The sequence below is a fragment of the Lichenostomus cassidix genome, chromosome 2 (genome assembly GCF_008360975.1).
Source record: "Lichenostomus cassidix isolate B80296 chromosome 2, HeHo_3.0, whole genome shotgun sequence".
Taxonomy (NCBI): domain Eukaryota; kingdom Metazoa; phylum Chordata; class Aves; order Passeriformes; family Meliphagidae; genus Lichenostomus; species Lichenostomus cassidix.
In genome coordinates, this window is record NC_139482.1 from 27,734,320 (window position 1) to 27,758,268 (window position 23,949).

Genomic DNA, 23,949 nt, shown 5'->3' on the forward strand with positions numbered 1-23,949 from the left:
ACTGCTGAAATTAAGGGAAGAAAAGATCTAAAAAGGAAGGATATTACCACAAGCATTTTTTTTAGGCTTTCAGCCTTCGGTCTATAGAATAGTTTGGCTTTTACTGCTCAGCTTTACAAAACACTTCAAAAAGTATTGATGTAGCAGAGGGAGGAATATGAGTAATCGAGCAATATAGACTCTTACAGCTCACATTTGTATGACTCATAATATTCAGGCTATGAAAAGTAGGACAAGCTTTAATGCAAAGAATAACACAAACATTTGTGTCGGTTTATTTTTTCCATCAATAATTTTTAATGACAAAATATTTCCCTGTTCTCTTCTATATTTTAAAAAGGAAAAGTAATTCACAGCTTCACCTTCACTGCTCTGCTTAGTGGAGTCCAAGGACAAATCCCAGGAAAACCTGGAGTGTTTTGCTGCAGATTGGGAGTAGCCACTAGGAGGGGCTGACTGCCTTGAAGAGAAGGTAGGGATTGATTTACTAACAATTCCAATAAAAAACACTAATAAAATGAGTTCAGTACTAAAAGTAGTGCTAAGCTAAGATAAAGTTGAAGTATTTATATATTATGTATAATGGTTACATAATAACTTGTGGGATAAATGCTCTGTTTGATACTAATGTACTTCCAGGCAGCAAAGATATTCAAGGGCCTGATTTCAAAACAAAACTCAGAACACAGTTCTCTCCTAAAAGATAAGATTTGATTCATGTCAGTTCTTAGAAAGAAATGTCCTGTATTTTATGCACCATTGTGGGACACAGATAAAATAGCTGATTGAATAATGAAAAAGAAAAGGTCTCTATTCTGCATGTGGTTCAAAGTCAGTGTGTTTAAAGCCAGGTGGCCTTGTTCATAAGCATGGCTCTTGGACAAAACAGCATCTGTTTTTCCATAACAGCCTTTTTTGCTGCATTATAATCTCTTTATATATTTAATACCATAAATAAAACACTGGCATAGAAGAGAACTATAAATAAAACACTGACATAGAGGGGATATGCCAAAAGTGATCTCTCAACTTGTTCCTTAATATCAGTGCCATAGTTAAAAGAAAAGTCTGTTCAGTGCCATACTGGAAGGGATGAGGAAACAACTGCTGCATACCCCCCCAAACCCCAGACTGTCAAACACAAATAGTAAAGCTGGGAAAGTTACAAATGGGATTGTTCTGAGTTATTCCTTTCAATTGAGGTTTCCTTTTTCCACTTCTTCACATAGAACTTACTGCTCATGAAAGATGCCAGCGTGATGATGTTGACCTTTTATTAAGATATATTTTGGAAAAGGTTGTACATTTCAAACAGAAATCAAGCACCATGACAAACATATGAGGTATTGCTCTTCTACCCTAATTTATGAGACAGTGAATGAAAACTCAAGTTTGGCCCATAATTACAATCACTTATATTTCCTCTGACAGAAGATACTTCAGGGCAAATACATCTTGGACATAATGGCTTTTCTAGTTTAAAAAAAGAAGGAGAAAATTTGATTTAGAAAGGTAAATTTGAAATATAAACTTTCTTTAATTTAATGAGAGTCTTAAAATCAAAAATATCGTAGCTGCCAAAACATAGCCCAATACATTTGGTGAAACAAGGTTTAGTTTAGAGGTCTGGAAAAATAAGAAAGGAAAGAAGAGAATCCTCAGTTCTCTAGAGGCAAGTTTCAGTGAGGATGGATATGATCAGTATAAGAATATACTTCTTTGGGTAGAGGGTAGTAATGATCAGGGTGAAAACGGACCACAGAGCAAACCATCTGTATTCAACAAAAATATATTTAATTTTTTCCCTATTCAAAAGTACACTGCTGTGAGTAGGAATCCTTTTCAGACTGATGTAATTAGTATCAGCACAAGAAACCTGTCTCCTGTTTCTTCACAAGCAAGAAAAAAAAACCCAACAGTAATGACAATGTAAGAGAATGGTTTCAAAGCAACCCTTTGCTCTGTGAGGAGGCAAGTTGAACACTGTTTTTAAAACAGGAAAGATTTCTGCTTCCACTGAGTTCATACAGAAGGTGGGCCTCTGCCTGTCACACGTTGCCCTGTGACTTTAGTGCTGCCTTCGTGGTTGGGTGAGGAAGGCTGGAAACTACTGCCTTTCACAGAGGCAAGTTCTTGATTTGCAGGGAAGAAACAACTCCTGCTATCAAAAAATTCAACATGCTAGTGTAACAAGGGTCTAGGCTTTGCAAAAAGGCCATTATCTGCATCCAGAACTTTGTGGGAGCTTCTTTGAGGCAGTATGTTACCTCTGAGGAGACAAAAACCACCCAAAATCCACACGGGAACTGACAGCTCCCTCTTCATTGCCAGCTCAGCTTTGGGGCTGCCTCTCACAAAGCTGTCTTGCTCTGCCCAGACCTTGCCAAATTCAGATGGGGTCAACCTAGGCCAATATTTTCCACACTGAAAATTTAGATATATTGTCTCACAGTTTCTATTAAATTGGGATGTCAGAGGAGCTGATATGTGGGATCTAGCTGCCACCACTTTGCCAGATCTTCTACATGTGAAAGGCATTAATCATGACCTTCTCACTTCCACTAAGGTTCAGAATCCACACAGTGTAGCTGCCTCCTGCAGATGCATTTCTTTTGCTGCAAGGGATTCCCAATCCTGATGAACTAGAATTGCAATAGGAGGTGGCAGCTATGCAGAACTTCTTGTGGGTGACAAAGAGTCTTCCTAATGAGTTTACTCAGATATTCCCAATTCCTTCACCACTGGAGCTGTTGGGAATCTCAGAGAAAAAGGATGATGATACAGATATCTTATAGCTAGTACTTATGAGTACTTAGCTATCCTATGATGCTATCCTATATCAACTATTTCACCTACAAACTCCAGCTGTCTGAAATAGTTCTTTATACAGACCCTCCACTAGAAAATCAAAGACAGAAGTCAAATATTCAGACTAAACATTTTTTAGAGGAGAAAAGAAACAAAAGCAGACTGTCCAGTCCCACACAGTGGGGCCATATACTCATGTTTATTAAGCAAAGAGATGCATTATGAGTAAAAGTGATGGCTGTCTTACTACCAAATGATTCTTACTACCAAAATGATTCTTTCATTATGAGATCTGAGAAGATGTGGCATTGGTATAACTTGATGCCTGAATATATATCTATCCCAAGCCCACTAGATTCCCACTCACTCTGTCATCTGGCCTGGCGCAGAGATAGAAATTTAGAGAAATTACATAGATAGAATTTTAGATAGAAATTTAAGATAAACATACATTTATAGTGCCATTTTATCTCTCTCTCATGCTAGAACTTGTGTTGCATCTGCCATTATTGTGGGCAAGTATCAAAAGTCCTAGACTGTGTAAAGTGTTATTTAGCCTCTGTGGAATCTCTCCTATTAGAAATCCAGTAAAGTGCTTTCTTGGGCCATCTGGTTAGTTGTTGGGAAGTGAATACTAATGATTTCAGCTGAGATGGCTCAAATACTTGCCATCTCTGGCTGCCCCCACAGGCAATCTGGTACATCAGAAAATAGCTGGGACACCTCAATTACCCATGACCAAAGTCCCTTGGCTAATAGATCATTAGCAGCTAGTGTTAAGAAGCAAGGCTTTGCAAGAGGCTGCTGGGAAATTGCTGAGTGTGCATTGTTCTTCACTGGTATGAAACCTTTGTAGTTGCCTTCAGGACTTCTATCTGTACCTGAATGGTGTCCTGTTAAAAAGATTGTTTCTCAAATGATAGTGAAAATTTTCCTTGCACATAGAGCACCTGTTTCATATTATTCTGAATGAACTGTAATTTGTACTTGACAGAATATTAGAGTACCAAAAGTCTCCATCAAAAAGGGAAATTTGTTCTTTTGGTCTAAGTTTGCTGGTTTTCTTAGTATGGATCCACTTGCTCATGACAGCAAAGATCCTTCACACTAATACAAAAGTCTGAATAAAATCAGAGATTAGTAGCTATAACAGAAACATGACAGCTCTTCATTCCTCTTTGAGTGAGATTTAGTGTTTAAAATGCAGTTGACCTAATTTTGCTTAGAAAATCTCTTATTCCTTTTATCTACATTTTCATGCAAACATTTTTTAAAAATAAGTCTTTCCCATCCTAGTACGGGAATCTTACTTTCCCATCCTAGTGTAGGAATCTTTCTTTCATCTTCTCTTTACTTTCTGGGAGGGTGCCATATAACTTGACAGGCTCATTCTGCTAAGCTCTTTCACTTGCATTCCAATATGGAAAATAAGGTGGCTGTGATAAAATCAGGGAAAAAAATGTGCTAAAGTCCAGGGTCAAGTCTATCTTAGGTAACTTCAGTCAAATGCATGGTTTTCACTGTGATAAAAGCTTGATTTTACTGTTCATAACTGTACGGACAAGAAAATACTAATTGTAGATATCTACAATTTAAAACATTTTTTACTTACGAACTTCTATTTATCATAAAACTTCTAAAGTAAATGTAACCTGTTTTGTGTGAAAGTTTCATATTACAGTTAATGCATCCTAAGTTCTTTGTGGCCTTACATAGTTAAAGATCCTACTGATTTCAGTGGAGGCTGAAGTACTGCCTCATAAGTACGAGCAATAGGAATCCTAAACACTGTTTAGTTCATTAACTTTAGGATTTTAAAATCTCTTTCAATAAGTTCACCAGGCGAGCACACAAAGCTGATGGTTTGATGGGCTGGGAAGTGCCAACCTTTTCTGAAAATGATCCCTGGTGTTGCAGCCACTATTATACATGAGAAGAGATCTTTTAAGAAGCTGGATAAACTTGATGCATCCAAAATCATTAAACACCTGTTCCATTAATGACATGGAATTTGTCCTGTGTACACTTGCAGCAGATTCCATCTGACAGTTCATCTTAGAAAATTGAGCCTAATAAGGAGGGCAGAGGTCCTCAGCTAATGAGCAAGTGGAGGTTCTGATCTATTAGGTTAGATAGAAACTACCCTGTGTTTGAGACTTAAAATATGACCGGGGCTTTGGCCTTGTTTTGAAACATTTATGAATTAGTGCCTTAATCCTGCAGGACTATTCACCTGAAATCAGTGGAACTATTCATGGGAGTAAAAGATGTGCAATTGGGCCATAGCAGCACTTTCCCCCTGAGATCAAGTTATTCTCCACCTCTCAGCCCCACTTCCTCAGCACGCTGGCTCATCATCCAGGGAGGATGAGGTTCTTGGTTAACCCTTTCTTAATTTGAAAGAAATGTGCTAATTGAAGATCAATTTTTTATAGTGGGAATTCTTGACTAATACAAAAGCCACCTTTCTTTTTTTTCTAACAAAAAGTTCTGTTCTAAGTAAAGTCATAGCTCAACACACTTAACATGCTTAGGTGAATCTTCTTTTTTTGCCAGAAAAGTCAATATTATTGAGTTTAAAAATTCTATTTCCAGAAAATATTAATGAAAATGCCTGTGAAGATTATTCTTCTCATGGGAAAGCAAGTTCAGAGAAAAAATCTCCAGATAGTAAGTATATTTTGCAGACTTCAGTAACCATGAAAAAAAATAAAACAGCAGCAAATTTTGACTGTGTGAAATAGTTTGGGCCCTGTGCTGCAGTGATGTCATCCTGGAGCTGCATTGTTCACCTGTTTTGCTCTATGTGTTGTGACTAATTTCATAATGTGTATTGGCCCTAAGAAAACCGTGCTAAAATCTCACAGGCACTTATCTCCACTTAATCTCTCTGAAGCACAGACACCAAAACAGTAGAGTATTTATGTTTTGTATTTATGTGGGTGCAAGAATTTTGTGCTAACAAGTTCTTGAATGAGACTTGGTAATTTATTCTTATCATCAGGTACTCTCTTAGAAGGTGGTTGAGGTGTGGTATACTTGGGATGTCATTACACTTTAAAGCCATCAGTATTTTAGGGGGAGGAATGTAAAGAGGCAAATGGTCTGAGGCTGTAAGTGGTATCACTGACAGAGTGGTGTTAGGCCCATGGTAACGAAAGACTCCAAAAAACCAAGCTGAACTGAAGACACAGACAATGTTGTTAGAAAGGCCTTTACAGACATCTCTTGCTGAGTCAGGCCAGGAGGACTGATGTGAAGGATAGTGTTTGGTAGGTCACATGTAACTGCTTGCCCATCACTGAACATGCTTGAACCTCCACTGGTTGCACTGTTACTCTGAGACCTTCAGATAGGGAAGCACATGAGATATTACAGGTAGTAGATGTTCCCATATGAAATGATGGTATTATGTGCTGTAATTATTTTAAAGACCAGATATAAACAAATGCAGAACTATTTTTTCTTGTGGGTTTTCACGCATTTCTGTGTTGTGTATATAGACCTGCTCATAAAGGTAACCTTTCAGCTGCTTTATCTTCAATTGCCAGCATTGTTCTTCAAGGCACTTTTGTTTGGGTGAACATTCTATGCCTTTAATCTAAGACTTAGCTGGTGCAAGAAAGATCTGGCTGTAAGAACAATGCAGACATAATTTCCTAATATGGACAATTTCTATCTCCAGGCAGCATTTTATCTGTACAGTTCATGCTGATATAATAGGTAAACCACAAATAGTATACCATGTTTTTTTCAGTGTAACCATCTAATTAAGGTGTTTGCTAGATAAAAAATGTTACAGATCCAAACTGAAATTTTTTACTGTTGTCCTAGCTCCCAGCTTAAGAGAATTATTTACTGCTGGCCTGACTTTTTATCATTAATATATACCATGTTGACTCAGTGTGTTAAAGGTAAGTAGCATGGCACTAGCTCCTGTATTCCTTGGATGGCACAGGATGAAGACTAGCCCACCTTACAAATGTGTACTCAGGGTAAATAAAAATAGCTAATACAATGACAAAATATTTTATTTTCTATTGCACAGCTTGAATTCTTTCCTGTTCAATGTGTGAGAAAAGAAATCCCATTTTGTGGCTTCTAAGTCCAAGAAGTGCAAATTCTGTTTTCACTTAATTTATTAAGCAACTCGGGTCTTACAGCATAAGAGAGTATTATTCCAGGTTGTGGTATTATAGCTGACTCTATTAAAAGTACTATGTATTTTTCATCTTGTCATCTTTACCAAAGTGTAAGAATTTTCATTCAGTCTTAGATCATATGGACTCTCTTTTCTGAACCTGCTGACTGACATCAACGGCAGTCTTGCTAAGGCAAAGTAAATGTCATGAAATGTTTTGTTCTACCGCAGACACTGGCAAATAACTGGCATCTGTTTTCTGTTGTCTAGCTGCCATTCTGTTTTCTAAAACAGAAACTTCCATTTCTCATCTAATTCCTTGATGAATTCAGTCTCTTATGGGGCTGGAAAAATTGCAAAGGAAAAAAACCTGAAATATTTTGTTAAAGGAAATCCAAATAGTTTCATAGTGATTTCCATGTAATGAATTATCCAAACTGGTTGGAATTTCTTAAAATAAACCAAATAAATACTCGAGAATGTTTATCTTGACAACTGGAAAATTTTTCAGCTGAATAATATAATTACTTCTGTGTTTTTCTGGATATTTTTGATAGATTCTATTTGAATTCAGTCACTTTTGTCATCAGCTTTACTGTTTTACCAAAATACAGCATAATTTCTGTGTATACAGTAGGAGATTTTTCAATTGTATCCAACTATTGGCTAACAGGATATAAAATACTTATCAAAATACATATTCAACTCCTTATTACTAAAGTTTTAAAGTAGATAAAATAGCACTCTGACTTCAGGAATTATTTTGGCTAAGCATATGACATTAATACTCATTAATATGTTTTCAAATATATTACCAGAGTGGTAATAAAATTAACACCTTCTAATTTTTATGTGGAAACTAAGCCAAAGTGCATTTGATCTTGTGACTGCTTAGCAGTGTGCATGATACTTAAATATCAACATAAATGCTGAATAAAAATATTATCTCTTTATTGAGTGAAGACATGTTGCATCTTATGTTGAGAACTGATACTGTTCAGCTACATATAAAAATGTGTGATAAAGGACTAAGAATCAGACAGCAGGATAAGAGAAGAGATCAGATTTTGGTTTTTACACTTTTGTGTTTCCATAGTTTATCATAAGATTCTAAATAACACACAGAAAGTTAATTCCAGTTTTTATACTTACTGTTTGCCATTTAGGTAAAGTCTCAATAGTCATTGAATTTTATGGGCAATATTTGCCTAGAGTAATGCAAAATTCAGATACATTTTCTGCATTAATTCAGAGCAGACTGGAATATTTACATTAACAGGGGAATCTCCTCACAACACACCTCTTTTCAGTCAAATTCAAATTCTTGAATTTGTAAGCCACAGTCATACAAAATAAGTTGCAAGTTTAATCACTGCTGTGAAATGAAGGTACAGTTTTAGATGTAAGTATTTGATTATTTTTAAGCAGTATAAATTAAATATATAAATATTTTGAAGATAAAAATATGTATATGCACACAGGTATTTGCTTCCAGAGCCCTGAATCTGCAAGCTTATTTATATGAGATAAGTCTAAAATTTTTTGTGGAATCACTATCTTTTCATGTGTAGTACATGTGAGACATTCCTCTCTCAATCCTATACCAAGGCCTGTGTGAATTACTGGGGTTTTTTACTGTCTAGTGCCTAACAGAATCCAAATCGCTGCAGATCTTTATCAGACACTTTACCACACAATTGTGGTCATGGGCAATGAAATGTAGGAAAAAAACAATTATTCTGTTAGTCAGAGAGCTGTGGAGCTAGCACAAATATGTGGAGAAGTTTTGGGGTCTTTTTTAACTGCACCATTTATGAGACAAAAAGGTAGTAATTTCATTTACAGCATTGTGAATCTGTATCACTGAAATAATGAAGTCTTGTTGAATTAATTCTCAGTCTCTCCCAAGCCTCACTATTATGATTTTGGTCAAGAATAACTGGCTGAGGCTTCATTTCAGCTTTACAGTTGAAAATATTATCATATTTGACCTTCTTCATCAGCCTTGGTTACTGTACCTAATTTTGCTATATGCTTACCTCCCTGATCCTATTTTGCTTCCTTCTTGTTAAAAAATCCATTAGAATATAGTGAAGAACTGTGCCAAATAAATTCTTGGTGAAATACTCTCCATTATAATTTCAGCTCTTCTAATACCAGAACATGGACTAAATTGCTTCAAACTGATTAGATATTTTGAGAAATTTTCCTGTGTTTTGTTACTCTGGTTGAGCATAAGAAGAACAGAGAAGGAAATTAAAACAAATTTGTTGAGAAGGAAGAACAGGTGCTTCTTATGGTTTTTATAGAAATTTTTAAATTTATTATGACTCCCTGTTTCTATATGACATCTGAAGAAGAGATGGTCTATATATTTTTCAACTTCACAAGCTGATCTACTAACAAAAATATTTTATGACCTTTTAACATTCATGGTTGCAGCACCACTGCCACTATGATAGTGATATCCTACTGTGATTTACAGCAGTTTTTGGACTCTTATCAAAGCAGAAATATATTGCTACCATTCTCTCTGTCATGGAAACAGGTACAACCAAGCCTTATCCAGGTGTGGAACCCCACATAAGATGGTTTGGGATCTACTGAAGTGAGTCCAGAGGAGGGCCATGAAGATGATAAGAGGACTGAAGCAGCTCTCTTATGAAGACAGGCTGAGAGAGTTGGAGTTGTTCAGCCTGGTGAAAAGAAGGGTCTGGCACCTTCCAGAGCCTAAATGAAGTCTATAAGAAAGCTGGGGAGGTACTTACTGCATGTACTTGTAGGACAAGAGGTAATGGCTTTACACTGAAGGAGAGCAGGTTTAGATTAGATATGAGGAAGAAATTCTTAATATCAGAGAGGTGAAGCACCAGAACTGGCTGCCCAGAGAAGTGGCAGATGCCGCATTCCATCAAGTGTTCAAGGCCAGGTTGGATGCGGCTTTAAGCAACCTGGTCTAGTGGAAGGTGTCCCTGCCCATGGCAGAGAGGTTGGAATTAAAGATCTGCAAGGTCCCTTCCAAACTGAACCATTCTATGATTCCATGACCATTAAAAAGTTTAGCCTAGTGTAGAATCTTACTCTGTGTGAATATATTTTTCTATGTAGTGCAAATCATGCAAGGGAACAGCTGCTGTGCTATGGCACAGTAATTATTTAGCTGCAGCATGCACTTAAAGAGGTACAGTGGCATAGCCTAATTCAGTGAAAAGGCAGAAGGTTTTTGTGTTTCTTCAGTTTAATGTGGTAGAACTAATTCTAATGAATTTTGGAGTGTTACCACCTAAATTTTTCTTTGTCAACAATTTTAGAAAAGTTATTTTCATAATACAGAACTTAAAACTTCTTGAAGTTATTTTGTTGTAGTGCTATTCAGATATATATTGCAGTACTAGCAATTTTGCCCCACTGAAGATATTGTAGTCCTACATTATCTAAGAAATTAATTATATTAATACCCCTAAAAGTTTCTTTTTTGAATTAACTCATTGAAACTGTTATATAGCATGGTCTGTACACCATGACATATAGCATGGTCTTAGAAAGTGCCATTTATTCATCTATCTTCCCTCCTCTGAGGATGGAAACATCTAAGTCTCTCATAAGGTTTACAGCTATATTTCTTCCTTAGCAGTAGGTTTATTTGTTCATATGAAACAGTAAAATCATCAGGATCAAGAACTAGAATTGTCATAAGTGCACAGTTATGAGAAAGTGTACCTTTAATCCTGAAATAGTTCAAGACAAAGCATTTTTGGTGATTTTTAGATATCTGGAAACAAAAAAATTCTGCAATTTCTGCCCCAAATATTGAAGTGAACGGTTTCATTTTTGAGATTTCTCTGCTTCATATTAGTTGTTTATTATTATATTACCATTTGACATGTTACTATTTCCTTCTACCACCTGAAATGACTGATTTCTGCCCCCAGGTAAATTGCTTCCTTTTCTGATGTCTTTTTTTTTGTAGATCAGAGTTCCAATATGGCCATGCTCTTGAAAGGGAAGCACCTAATACACAGCTCATTTATCAAGGCAAAAGTGTTTAACTATGACCTTAAGCACATGCTGCTGCTTGTTAGTTTAACTGAAGCTACACAAACACGATAAAAGGTAACTGACCTTTATTCTGTGCTCTAGGTATCTGTTTGATGATGGTCTCACTTTGTCCAGAGGTTTAACAAGTGTTTACTTTTTAACTAACTCTCTGATTACATGATCCTCTTTTCCCAGACTCTCTTCCTTCATCATATGATACAGCTTTTTCTTAAGTCTCTGACATTTCAAGTGAGGGTCACTGTATTTATGCAGTGCCAAGAACTAGGAACAGTCTTATGTGCTGAGTGTGCTCTTCCCCATTGTTCTGCAAATTAGTCAACATGAAACCAAATAGTGATAATGTGTTGTTATGATTAAGGTTAATAAGCTACTGATTATCTCCATAGACTACAGTTCCAGACACATTATTTAAATGGAATGCTTTTTTGAACTAGTTGATAAAAGATCCAAATTTCCCCCTGTTGTGATAAAAGGTGTTTTAAGCCTTTAGAGAGATAGGGAAGCATTACACAACAGGAAGAGTTTACTCTGTCCAACACATTACAGATTTAACTTATGGTGACAATAGCACACTATAGCTCCAGAAAACATTGTCTGGTAACAAAAGGATGCTCCTCTTTGTCTGAGACTAAGCCTCTTGGAAAAAACACTTGTGTTAAGAAACCTATTGTTACCTTTCTGGTGTGTGCAACAAATTTAACAAATTGTTGTGTTCAGTTAACCTTGTTTTCTAAGCTTAATTGACATACAAGGCCACTAGTTTTATGTAATCTGGTCTTCACTAGCATGAATAATCCTTCAACAAAACCACTGAAGACAGGACGGTTTAAAAGTTCATAAAAAAGAATTAAAATTCCCAAACCCAACAAACAAACTTAACCAGAATTTTGGTTGAGTCTTTGTCAAAACTGCCAGCCTGAAAAAACTTTCTAACCTTCAAAATTAACAAAAGTTTTGAACAGACAAACTTAAAAAAACCCCAGCAACCTATATTCATGTGTTCATAGGATACATAAATCTCAGACCAGACACAGATTTTTCTTTTTATATATATTTTTTTTTTTTGGCTCAGTCAGAATTTTATAACTATTTAAGATCATTTGCATGTTTGAAAATATTGATCAGAATACCTTTTTCTTCTCTAGTTCTTCAGGACGATACTTTCCTTTTAGTTTCTCAGTCAAATCTAGATTTCTCTTAATGACAATGCTTTCTGTTACATGTTTCAATAGTCTCAGGAACCAAAAAAACCCTACAAAAAAAACCAACACAAGAACTTGAAAAGCTTTCTTTGACTTTTTAGTCAAGTGTTCTGATGGCTACCAACTGGGTCATTGCTGACAAGCTTGTATTTTTATGCTTTATCACGCCAGTTGACACTCACATACCCCAAAGAAAAGTAGCTGAGCATTGAGCCAATAAAGGGCACTTGTTCTGCCAAAAAAAGCAAGGTGCATGGTGCAAAAGTGCTTTGACAATCAATTATTAAGAATCCAGAGATGACAACTCATATACATGTATGTAAGTCAATAACCTTTGAGCATTTAATCCCCAGAGATCAGAGCAGACAGTGACAGAAAGGATCAAGGTCAGTGATAATGAAGTCAAAGTGATGGTGACGACCAAACACAATCTAGCCTATCCCTAAGAAAGGAAAGCTTGCAGTGGCTTTGTTAAACTCTGTAGTGATGTACATGAAAAAAAGCAAGTTAAATTCCCAAATTAATTTCTTGCGTTAGTTTAGAGAAGTCCATCCTGCTTCAGTTCATGTTTTTGTTACAAACCAGACATGTGACTCACTAAACTCTCAAGTTCCAGCCATTTATTTTTCAAATATCTCTTCTCTCACTTGCCTTAGCACCTCAAGACATACGTATGAATTCATTCAAAAACTCAGGGAAAAAATGGAAGTCTGATATTTCGCTGTCAAACTGTAGGTTTTAAGCATAGAGGAAAGTCCTAGTTTCATATTTGTATTACAGGGTGTTTGTGTGAGAGAGAGTTAGTAAGATAATTAGTTATCCTATGCATTTTTAAAGAGGGGTTGAAAATTTGCTTTACCTTGAGTGATATTGGAAATAAAATATTTTGCTGTTAGTAGCTGAATGCAAAGTAAAAAATCCAGAGCTGGTGCTGCAAATATGCAATTGCTCATGTGCAAGATAGGATCTTCAATAAATGATATCACACAATATGTGTCTCAGCATGTCTCTCCTACTTAGGCAATTTATTAAACCTATATATACCTACCTATATAGAATAATTAGCCCGACAACCCACTCTGATCATTGAAATGTTCGCTATTACAGTTAAGATCAAGAAACATCCTTTCTAAAAACATCAGTCCAAAATTCACAGGAGAAAATTAGGGCTGCGAAATTCACATGCTGACAAGAATTCTGGAAATTATATACTAGGTGTACACAAGCTGCGTTTTCATTACCAGTACTCTAAAAATTGTAGCCCATTAGAATGCCGTGAGCTAGATTAGGTGTAAAATCAGGCCTTAAAATATATCAGACAGATACAAGCAAGCAATCTATCTTTTTCGTTAAGATAATTCTCTCTTTCATTTCCTCTAAAAAAGAAAGAATTTCATATAACACATCTGAAAACTTGTTTAAAACCTCAAATGAAGGTGGCTCTTTTGTAATTTAGAAAATACAAAGAAAACTTCATTGTTTAAAAGGAGCCAAGAAGCATGATATCATTGCAAGATTAAAGAAGACATTCGGTGTTGTGTGACCTATGCAGTTGCAAGGGTGAAATGTTTAACCATGCCAGTCAAGTCATGCATGTTCTGTGCACATGCAATACATCATGAGACATTAAATACAAAAGTGTGAACTCTGAGACAGAATTTGCTATAAACTGCTCTGGGCTGAGAGCACAATTTGGAGAAGTATCATTACATGTGTATTATGCTTTTACATTTTTTCTAACAGGCAGACACTATTAGTCTCTCAATTAGTATTGAGAGATTGGACTATATGGCTCCCTTTGAGTTCCTGATTAACTACAGCCTTTTAGGCCTTCTCTTATCACAGGCCTTAGACAGTCCAGATGGGATTTGGAGACACTGAAGCACCACTTTTGTTTGCATTGGCAGATTTTGAGTTGGTTGTGGTGGGAATAGAAGGGCCTCTTCCCTAGACAGCCCTCTTTCTCTAAGGAGTGGAAAGAGAACAGAAAAAAAACAAGCCTACTGCTTGGGCACACTGGGGATATAAACTTCTCCTGAAGTGTTTCAGAGTTGCTCCCTGGAACAAAAGGGGAGCAGGGAAAGGATGTCTCTCGGGAGTCATAATTCATGTTCCAGTCTGCTTATTGAATGGGGCAGCTCCTTGAAAGATTCATAGATTTTAAGGTCATTTATGATTGTCTTGCCTGGCTTGTGTGACACAAGCCATAGAATTTCATCCCTTCAGTGTTGCTTTCCAACCCATTAGGATTATATATTACTCCAAGTATATATATACTTAATGATTCTCCAGTAATAAAAGAAATAAAAAATTAATGGCCATAAACAAAGCAACTTTTCTAGGGCTACTAAAAAGCAGACAGTGTAGTGTCGCTTGTCAAGTTTTAAGTCATTTGAGAGGAAAAATATATACTTAAAAGTACCGTGAATGCACGTGGTAGGCTTTCTTTGTGTAAATTGAAGGCAGTGAAGGGAAACAAAGCCTCCTGTCCTATTATCTGTCTATTTTGGGGAAGAGTATCCATATCCCCATCTGCGCTGGCAGTGCCCTTTGCTGAGTTACTGCCACAGATGTAAGCAAAGGGGCACAGAGAAGGACTAGAAGTGGCAGTATTATCACTGTAGAAGATGAATGTAGTGGCACTTCTAATTTATTTAGTATTCAGGATTTCGACTTTAATTAGGATTCTTTTGTCACATCATTCATCAAATGCACTTGAAAGAGATGGAAATTAACACCAAAGTTTCTGTTGCCTCAGGCGTGCTTTTATTACTTCTACTCGTTTTGGTTTATTGTTGTTCAGTTCAGTGAAATAGTTTAGTTGTGATAGTTCACTTAGCTGTAACTGGGTTTCAAAAACAGTAGAATGAATACAGGCTCTTAAAAAGTGCTGATTTCTGAAGCCCCTGTAGCTCCTAAGACCTCTTTTACTAAGAAAAAAAAAAATGTTTCTCTCGATCCCTTTCTCTCTCCCCCCCCTTTTACTTATGACTGACTTCTGAGTTTTTAATGTAACACTGCATACCAGTTTTCACCCTAAGAAGTAATTTTTGATACATTTCTTAATGCTAGAATGTTAGTAAGTCACAGACTGATTTATAATTTGAACGTCTTTAGATGAAATAACTTACTTGCTGAAATAATTTCGGCTAGGATGAAGATCAACATAGCTACAAAAATACCATCTGCATGAGGAAAAGTTTATTTTAATTATTACTACAGCTCCATGCCTGCCATTGTAAAATTAACACTGGTCTGGCATAACGGGAGCTGCATTGAAATATGGGTGCTCCTTATACCCAGAGCTTCCAGCTCATATAGCAGGGGTCCTGTCAGACATTTGAATGAAAAGAATGTGAACCTTTATTAAAGACTGAGACTGCAACATATCAGCAAGGTTCTTGCTGTCAGCACAAAAATCATTAGCCTATGTCCAAAAATCATGCTTGGTTGAAAATCAAAAGGTTTATTAAGCAAGTGTTTCCGGGAGCTCTGTGATTAATGAAGCCTGGTTTATGCTGCTTGTGGAGATGAACTGCATAGTCTAAGCAAGTGCAAATTCTGACTGTAGGTTTTCCTACTATTTTGGATTTTGAAAATTTCCTTCTGAATTCACTAGTGTCTGGTGATGTGTAATTTTATGTGTAGCTTTTGCATTAGTAGCATCTCTCTCTCTCTGTGTCTTCCTCTCTCCCTCCTGGTTGCTCAAGTTAAAAAAAAAATTCAATAGCAACGGTCAAAGAACTTTACCCTTTTTTTGTGTCATCTTCTCAATATGCACCTGGAATTTAAATGGATAAAGAAGTAGAAACTTTTTCACATATTTGTTACTGCAGAATATTTCATAGGGAATGTTGCTAATACAAAACTGGTAATATTTTGGGGGTATTTAAAACTGGCAATCTTATTACCAAACCTTTTTAATTGGTCTGGAATATCTTTCCAGCTCTTCATCTTTACACTACAGGAGCTAGAAATTATATTTCAAGACATTCTATTAGAAAACATTTGATGTTGCGTGTTGGATGTGTACTGGAAGGTTATAGCAATCACAAGCCTAAAGCACGGTCAGTGCTTTGAAATTAAAAATAGGTTTCTACTCAACAAAATGTTTAGCAAAGTTTTTAAAGAGACATAAAATGATAAATAAAAAACACTCGAGACAACTAGAATTACCTATAAACTCACCCACCTCCTGGCTGAATCAAGTAAACATTTCAACTAACTTGAGTGGGAGCAAGACCAAACTCCTTACAGGATTTTGGGCACTACCAAAGAAACAAGACTCTTTGTACATCATTATTCAAATACAAGAAACTAATGAGTTTCTGTACCCTTTCTTTGCCCTCACTGACTTCTGCAGTATATAGATCCTGAAGTATAATACACTATTTCTAAGAACTCAAAATATATATTTTAATTATAATTCTATTAAAATAATAATCTGCATGTTTAAGATAATTCAGCTAGTTACAGATTGATTCAAATAACGGTTACATTGAAACACAAGTATTTTGGTGAAATAATCATGGAGATCAGTTTAGTCTTAAGGAAAAACCTTTGCAACAAGAACTGCAGTGGTGGCTAAAAGATCTCCTTTATAACAGGACATCACAAATGCACATTTTGTGGGCGCCTAAAGCCAGTTCTGAGTATAAATAAACTGTAGCTCTGAGAATATTATCTGTGCCTTGTACTTCAGAGCTGTCAGTCAGTATTTTTGATCATTAGCCATCTGTGATTATCTTAATTTTTGCCAGCAGGAGAAGGAACTCTTTTCCACCAGGGAGCTCTGTTATTACAATATAATTTATATGTAAAGAGCTCATTTCATTAGAGGGAAAAAACCACCAACTTTTTACATAGGTTTGGTGGTTTTTTTCTTTTTTTTTATAAAAGAAACTTTTAGCATTAATCATTTTGTGGGTTTTTTTATTGGGTTTTTTGTGGGTTTTAAATTTTTTTTTTTAAATTTATATTGTTGACATAGTCCATGTAAAAGCAATCAACATCATATTGGTGGATTAACAAGGATTCTCTCTTTATTTTATCTTTTGTTTAACATCCATTATAGAAGAGTAAGAAACTGAGCCAATCACAGACCTAACAGTTTCAGCTATAGAAATTACTGGTTTTCAGTTCACTCAAAATTATTGTACTTGAGAACCTATGTCTTTATCACATGCCAGTTAAAATCCTTAAGGAGTCATTTCAGGTTTCCCTCCCATCCATTTATTCAAAGAATGATTTTATAGTGACCTTGTTTTTAGAATGACTTGGAAAATGAAAATACTGCACCTCCCTGATTTCCTATAATGAAACTCTGCCCATTGTTTTGGTATAAAACCCTATTTTTATTGGTAGTGTAAATGCAGACATTATAATCTCTATAAATTGAATCATAAGGACAGTCATACGAAATAAATAACTTTATAAATTTTACTTGGCTAATTCTGACTTTTTTACAAATCCAGTTTGTCAATGGCACAATGGCACCTGTTGTCACTCTTTTTGGCCTCAGGTCTTTGTCGTCTTAAAATGGGAAAGTATTCAGGTGAATTTTAAAATAAAATCTGAATCAGCATGACTGTCTACACTTCATGCCTGTTCAATATCCTCAAAAGACAAGGGAGGTCTGTGTATACCAAGAGGACACTATGTTTTCATAAGTGTACACAGAAGTCTTCTGCTTCATGCACCATAACTGTGATACAGATGATTTCCATAGTTTTTGTTTTTCTCTCACAAATCTGCAGGAAGCCAGTTCTGATAGCAATGAAAATTGGCTACTGAATTTGAATTGCCTTTTTTTGATATAACTAAGCTTTGAGGCTATGAGTACATTACGTTCTTGAACTTATATTATGTATTTGACTTCTGAATTTGAATCAATTCTGTGATCTAACATATAAGGTCAAAAGAATAGTCACTGTCAATTATACACAAACTTCAGCATTAACAGAGCATTTCTGGTCTACCTTCTCTGATCATATGGGTTTATGACATAGAGATATGCTGCAGATAACAGGTCTGCCAACATCTTTAATCAGTCAGATGAGGTGCATTTTTGTAAACAGTGTGAGAATTGGTTATAAAAGCTCTCTAATTGAAAGAAAAATAATCACATTTTGAGAACATATATTTTTTCTCTATAGTTACATTAAGAGGCAAAGAGCAAGAAGGAAAAAGACACATGTAAAAAGAAAGAAAATTGGGATGCAGTATTTAGTTAGTGGTACTAACAATTACACTTGGACTCAGTGTTCAAGTCTTGCATTCCGAGCTACCTTGGGTGGGCACATTTATATCACCTCTCTATGGCACCAACTGATTCTTCACAAGCAGATCTCTAGGCAGTAACATAAATTGAAAAGATTTCTTTTCCCCCCTCCTCACTTTCTTTTTTGACATCCATCAAGATATCTTTTTTCCAGCATTTTCAGTGCTGGGTAATACAAGATTCTTTCTTCACAATCATGCAGCAACCAACACTATTAGTGAAACTCACCAAACATAAATATACGAGGCAAATGATCTGTCTTGAGTGCCTGATGACCACACTACAAACAATGCAGTGGGATGTTGGCTGCTTCAGGCTTGCTCTTGCCCCATCCCATGAAGTGACAGCTCTCTTGTATCTTCATCTCTGAGTCTTCTTTTTTTGAAGAAGAAACCAAATCCGTTATGCAGTTCACAGCAATTTAAAGAGGAACATCTGGGACATTCACATCAGAAGCACAGGGAAGATCTAGAACAAAATGCTAATGTAGACACATAGTTTCACTGAAATTGGCCAGTGAGTATGTTGCTATAAGGATAGCAATAGTTACTGTGCAGTTATTTCACAAGTATTTAATAGCATAGAAAGTGACAATTAAAAAGTTTAATAAAAATAACATTACATAAGCACCTCTGAACATATGATAAGTTTTACATAAAATAAATTTTGAAAATAATAACAGCTTGTGAATTGCATAGTCAACAGAAGAATTGAACAGTACAAGGTTTTCTATATTTTTTAAACAAAGCTGCCTTCATAAACTGTCCTGCTTCTGTTAAGCAGCTTGGGGCAAGCTGAAAGTAATTCACTTCTTACATCTTTATTGCCAAACTTGATTTGATTTGATTGAATCTATATTTATCCTCATGTGGCTCCTGGAGCACTTGTGAACTTTCGTAATTCCAGTCTATCAGGACAAATCTGCAAGTAAAAAAACTCACTGTTATCAGCAGGTATTCAATGAATGGCAGGTGGCAAATAAAGCACTTAGTGAATTGTTTTAATTGCATTTCTCTCCCATCTCCCAGAACTTGAGAAAGTTTTAGAAAGCTGGAGAGGAGCAGGATGGATTTGTTTGCTGCTTTGATTTTGTTCCAACACTGCTTGCTTTCAGAAAAAAAAAACTTGCTGATAGAATTTCACTGCCTTTCATGTATGCATGATATTTAAACTGGTACAACAAAGGGTATATTGTAGTGCAGCAGAGAAGTAAATCACAACAAATATGAAAGCAAAGAGCAAAATTTGCTGCACCAACTCAAGAATATAAAGAAGCTTTTAACTTGAGTCAGTTGAGAAGAAATGTGAATAAAATTCTTTTCTCCTGGAAATCAAATAGAAATTAAAGTCAACAGATTTAGCTGTAGCTATGTTTATTGCCATTGATTCATTTCACAGAATTAAGTTAATACAGTGCTACAAGAAAATAATTAATTGGAAAGTTCAGTGTTCAGCTCAAGACTGTTTTGTCTTTACATTGTTTTCTTACATGTTCCTTGTTTTGTGCAACCAAGAGAGCACAGAAGAGAACACATACCCTGTGTTAACGAATATTTTATGTTGGGCTGGAGATTCCAGATCAGAGCAACCATTCTTCAGAGAATGAAGCTGCTGAAGTTTCCTAACACAATCTTTGTCTATGACTGCAGCAATTTTGAAAACTACCCAACTTCAAAATAACCATGTTTAATATCCTAATTTTCAAGGATTTTGACTGAGATTTCAAGATTTGACAAATTTAGCTCATGAAATATCAACTGTTTTCACAAGAACATGTAAATTAGTATTTTGGTGTATATTTATAGCAAGAAGCTTTATTCTGTAATAATCTCAGATGTGTTATCATGCTGGTGAGGTATCTCTATGGAGCCATGATGAGATAGCATAATCTGGAGAATTGAGCAGACTGAGGATCAAGGGTTAGTAGTTGTGCACCATCCTTGTTTAATCTTCTTTGCAAAGTGAGGTAAGTGATACATGGTTTTTCCTAAGAATACCATGCAAAGCCTTAGGCAGTGAGATTAATTGTGATGGAGGAAATTTGAAGGAAAATATATGGATAAATGAATCAACTAAAAAAAAAGTGAAGATAGAATTTGAATTGTCTCAGTTGTTTAGAATTCACATGGTGATGGTGAGACTGAGGCCTGTTTCATTTCTTTAGTTTTAGTTATCCTATATTCAACAGCATGAATTTCTGCAACATGCAGTTGGCATTAGAGGGCATTTCAAAGAGCTTAAAAAAGTAATCACCCTCTACAAGTTGTGCCATCCAATACTAAACAATGAAAAGTGCTGATCTGAGAATAATCATTTTCTAAAATCAGGACTGAACCAGCATTTCAAGCCAACATTTCAGGGCAATTTGGAGATCTTCCATGAAGACAAGACAGGTGTTGTCTCTATTCTTCTACATTTGTCTTCTTCCCTCCTGACCCTACCCAGCCTTACAGCTCCTCTCCTTATTTCTGACTCTACTCAGCAGGTAGGCATACTGTGTCTTCTATGGGGAGAAGTACTCCATTCGACATTTCCTGAAGTGATGTCAATATTTTATACATTTGTTGAAGATCAAGCCATTACATTTCCTAGCCTTTAGACTTCAAAACTAAATTAAAATCCTTAGAAAAATTCTGTTGCTACAGCTTAACTTGCCCATCAAAGTTCCTTTGCTTTGTATGTCTCAGTTAACTTTAGGCACTTGGGAAAGATATGGGATTCCATATCCCACAAAAAAGTCAAGAGACTATTTCCTTGAGAAAGCTTGGTGATATCCTCTTGTTCAGGTTCTGATGTGTGAAGAGATGAGGACTAATATGTTTTCCTTTCCATTTTCATTTACAGGTATAATCCCCTGAAGATGGAGTTGGGTTTCTCCTGTGGTTCAAGTGCTAACCTAGGACTCAGAAGAGAAGGGTTCAATGTCCTGCTGTGCTACAGACTCCTGGAGCAAGCAATGTGATATTCATTTCAGCATCTCTGACAAACACATCATTTCATCTCTGTTCTAGAGTTTTTATTCAGGTAAATGAATGCAAATATTAATATTCTTAAGAAGATTACATTTAAGGTATACACATGTAAGAATTTATCAAGATGCCACTATATTTAATAATTTTAGTTAAAGACTGTAGGCTTTATTCAAGTCTGAATTTACAGTGTTTACTATATTAGGAATTTAGCTTGAAATGTGTGAAAAATGAAAAGAATTATTATTCTGGAACTTAACAAGATACATTTATTCCTACATTATGGTAAAGGAGGAAGTTTAGTTCCAAGGCAAGTAGCAAGCAAATGTATTATTTAAAAAGGAAAGAAAATACAGCCTGCTGGGCATTCATTTGCTTAGAGGAGTTCTTTGTATTTACAGTTCTAGAAAAAATATTTCCTTGTAAAACATTCAGTAAATACTTAAAAGCATACAAGATTCCGGCTTACTGAAGAGAGGCAACAGAGAGATTACTCAAAGGAGAACTGAAACAAGAAATAGTAAGATAAAATGGGGAAAATTCCTGCCACTATAGTTCAGGAGAAAATAGTCACCTTGAAAAGATAATTAAGAACTTTGGGGGACTGAAAACACCTTCAAGGGATGCTGGGACATTCAGTTTCTGAACTTGTGTATCTCAATTTGGTATGTAAAGTTAGGTCACTATGATTTTGCCCATTTCCCTCCCACCTCTGTTTTATTCTACAATTGCTTGAAAAATTTATCCAGTGTGATATAACTGCACTAGCTGTGACTCTCTTTTATCTCCAAAATCCTCATGCTCTCTTCCTCCAAATTTGTTGCTAACAGTTCCACTAATGAGTCACTGTGAAATCATTTCACAGACGCACTCTGAAATGCTCAGCATACTCAAGAGCGGTAGAATTATATGTGTTTTATAGTGCTGTAGGAAGTTTTTAAAGGATTCAAATTATTTCTTACTCCTGTCTTTTTCTTATTTTAATAAGAAAAAGTAAGAAAAAAACCAAACAAAACTACCACACTCTTTCCCATATTCCCCCTTTCAATTTCTCCTCAGCAAGACTGCAATTCTCCAGAGCTGATTTTCCTAATAGAGCCCTCCGTGACTATGTTGGACAAATGTCATGTCCCCTGGCTCTCTCCATCTTGTAATGAAAATAGACCTATTGCCAGCTACACCTTGCTGATTGCTTCCTACCTGCTGCTAAGGATAATTTGTGCAGTGTAAATGAAGACTTCAGTAGTTGCTGCAGGAAAAAAAAGCTACAAAAAGGGACTGTTATTCAGCACTCACATAAAACAGCCCATAAAGGAACAGTTCTGATTAGCTAAAAATGTGTAAAGCGTATAAAATATATAAAAGATCTTTAAGTTTTCACAATCTTAATTTTATCAGACATCATACATAAGTTCTTTGCTCTGAAAAATGAATCACATATGTTTGCATCTTTTCATTTGTCTGATCCTGTATCAAGAATTCGTATGTATTTGTATTCCTAATTTTTCTATCAAATATTTACCACTAGATTGCTCCCTATTGTTTGAAAGTGTGCAATAAAAGAATTTGCGAATGTTACCCTGCAGAATATTGTGACCATTCAGTATGATGATGTTTTTATTTGCTATTTTCCCCCAAATATACTTTCTGATAACCTCTTACCTCTGAAAGAATGAAAGAGACATAAACATTACATGTAGAGTTACAGAAAACAGTGAGTTGGAGACTGAAACATTGGCAGCTCCAGACAGCAAATCTGTCTGCTGTATGTGACCTCAGATCCACCTGGTTTGCCTCATCTCTGCTGTGGTCATGCTGCCTTCTGTTTGTCCTATGCTGTGAGAATAATATGATGCCTATGTGGGTGCAAGAGCATTTATCATATATTTTTGCCCATTCAGTGTGTGTAGGTAAAGGCAAGCATGTTCTTTCTAGCCAACGGATGACTGCTGTTTCAGTTTACCTCCATTTTCTTGACACAGCCTGGGATTTAATTGGAAGGTACAGGGTGCAGAGGGGAAAACAGTCAGTAAGAAACTATCACTAAGGAAATACATTGTCCTCCTACTGAAAACCAGCTGACAATTTCTAGATTAGACATTCAGTGCATTTCCTAGACTAGTAATTCGGGTGTGTTTGGATAATTATATAAGCTTTTACCTGTGAAGACTCACAGCTTTCATTTCTGTCTTCTGCAAAGAGAGAAAAAAATAACTGCATCAATAATCAGTGAATTTTATATTCCCTATCACTCTATCCCTCTCTTATTCTCATGAGTTGGGGTTATCTCCACACACAGTTTCCTTTTGTGTGTGCAGGGTAATACTTGAGGCTTCTGCTAACGCTAGTTTAAAATACTTTCTGCTTCCTGACAGCTAGTATTTCATCTTGATCCTCTCTAATTATCCTTCCAAATTTGTCTCTTTTCACACTTTTTACCAGCCTCCTCAACAAGTTGTTTAGACATTGTAAAATGCTGGTCCTGCTTCC

General features: G+C 35.9%; 1 long non-coding RNA gene across 2 annotated transcripts; it reads left to right on the forward strand.

The window, feature by feature from the left end:
- The first annotated feature begins 278 nt into the window (after window positions 1-278).
- LOC146441024 (uncharacterized) lies at window positions 279-23,037 on the forward strand. 2 transcript variants are annotated; one of them, XR_014850387.1, is made up of 4 exons: window positions 279-472; window positions 9,498-9,740; window positions 10,920-11,062; window positions 21,335-23,037. It is a non-coding gene; the product is annotated as an uncharacterized LOC146441024 (long non-coding RNA). The 2 variants fall into 2 exon arrangements; XR_014850388.1 differs by having other exon boundaries at window positions 9,498-9,709.
- Window positions 23,038-23,949: the final 912 nt, after the last annotated feature.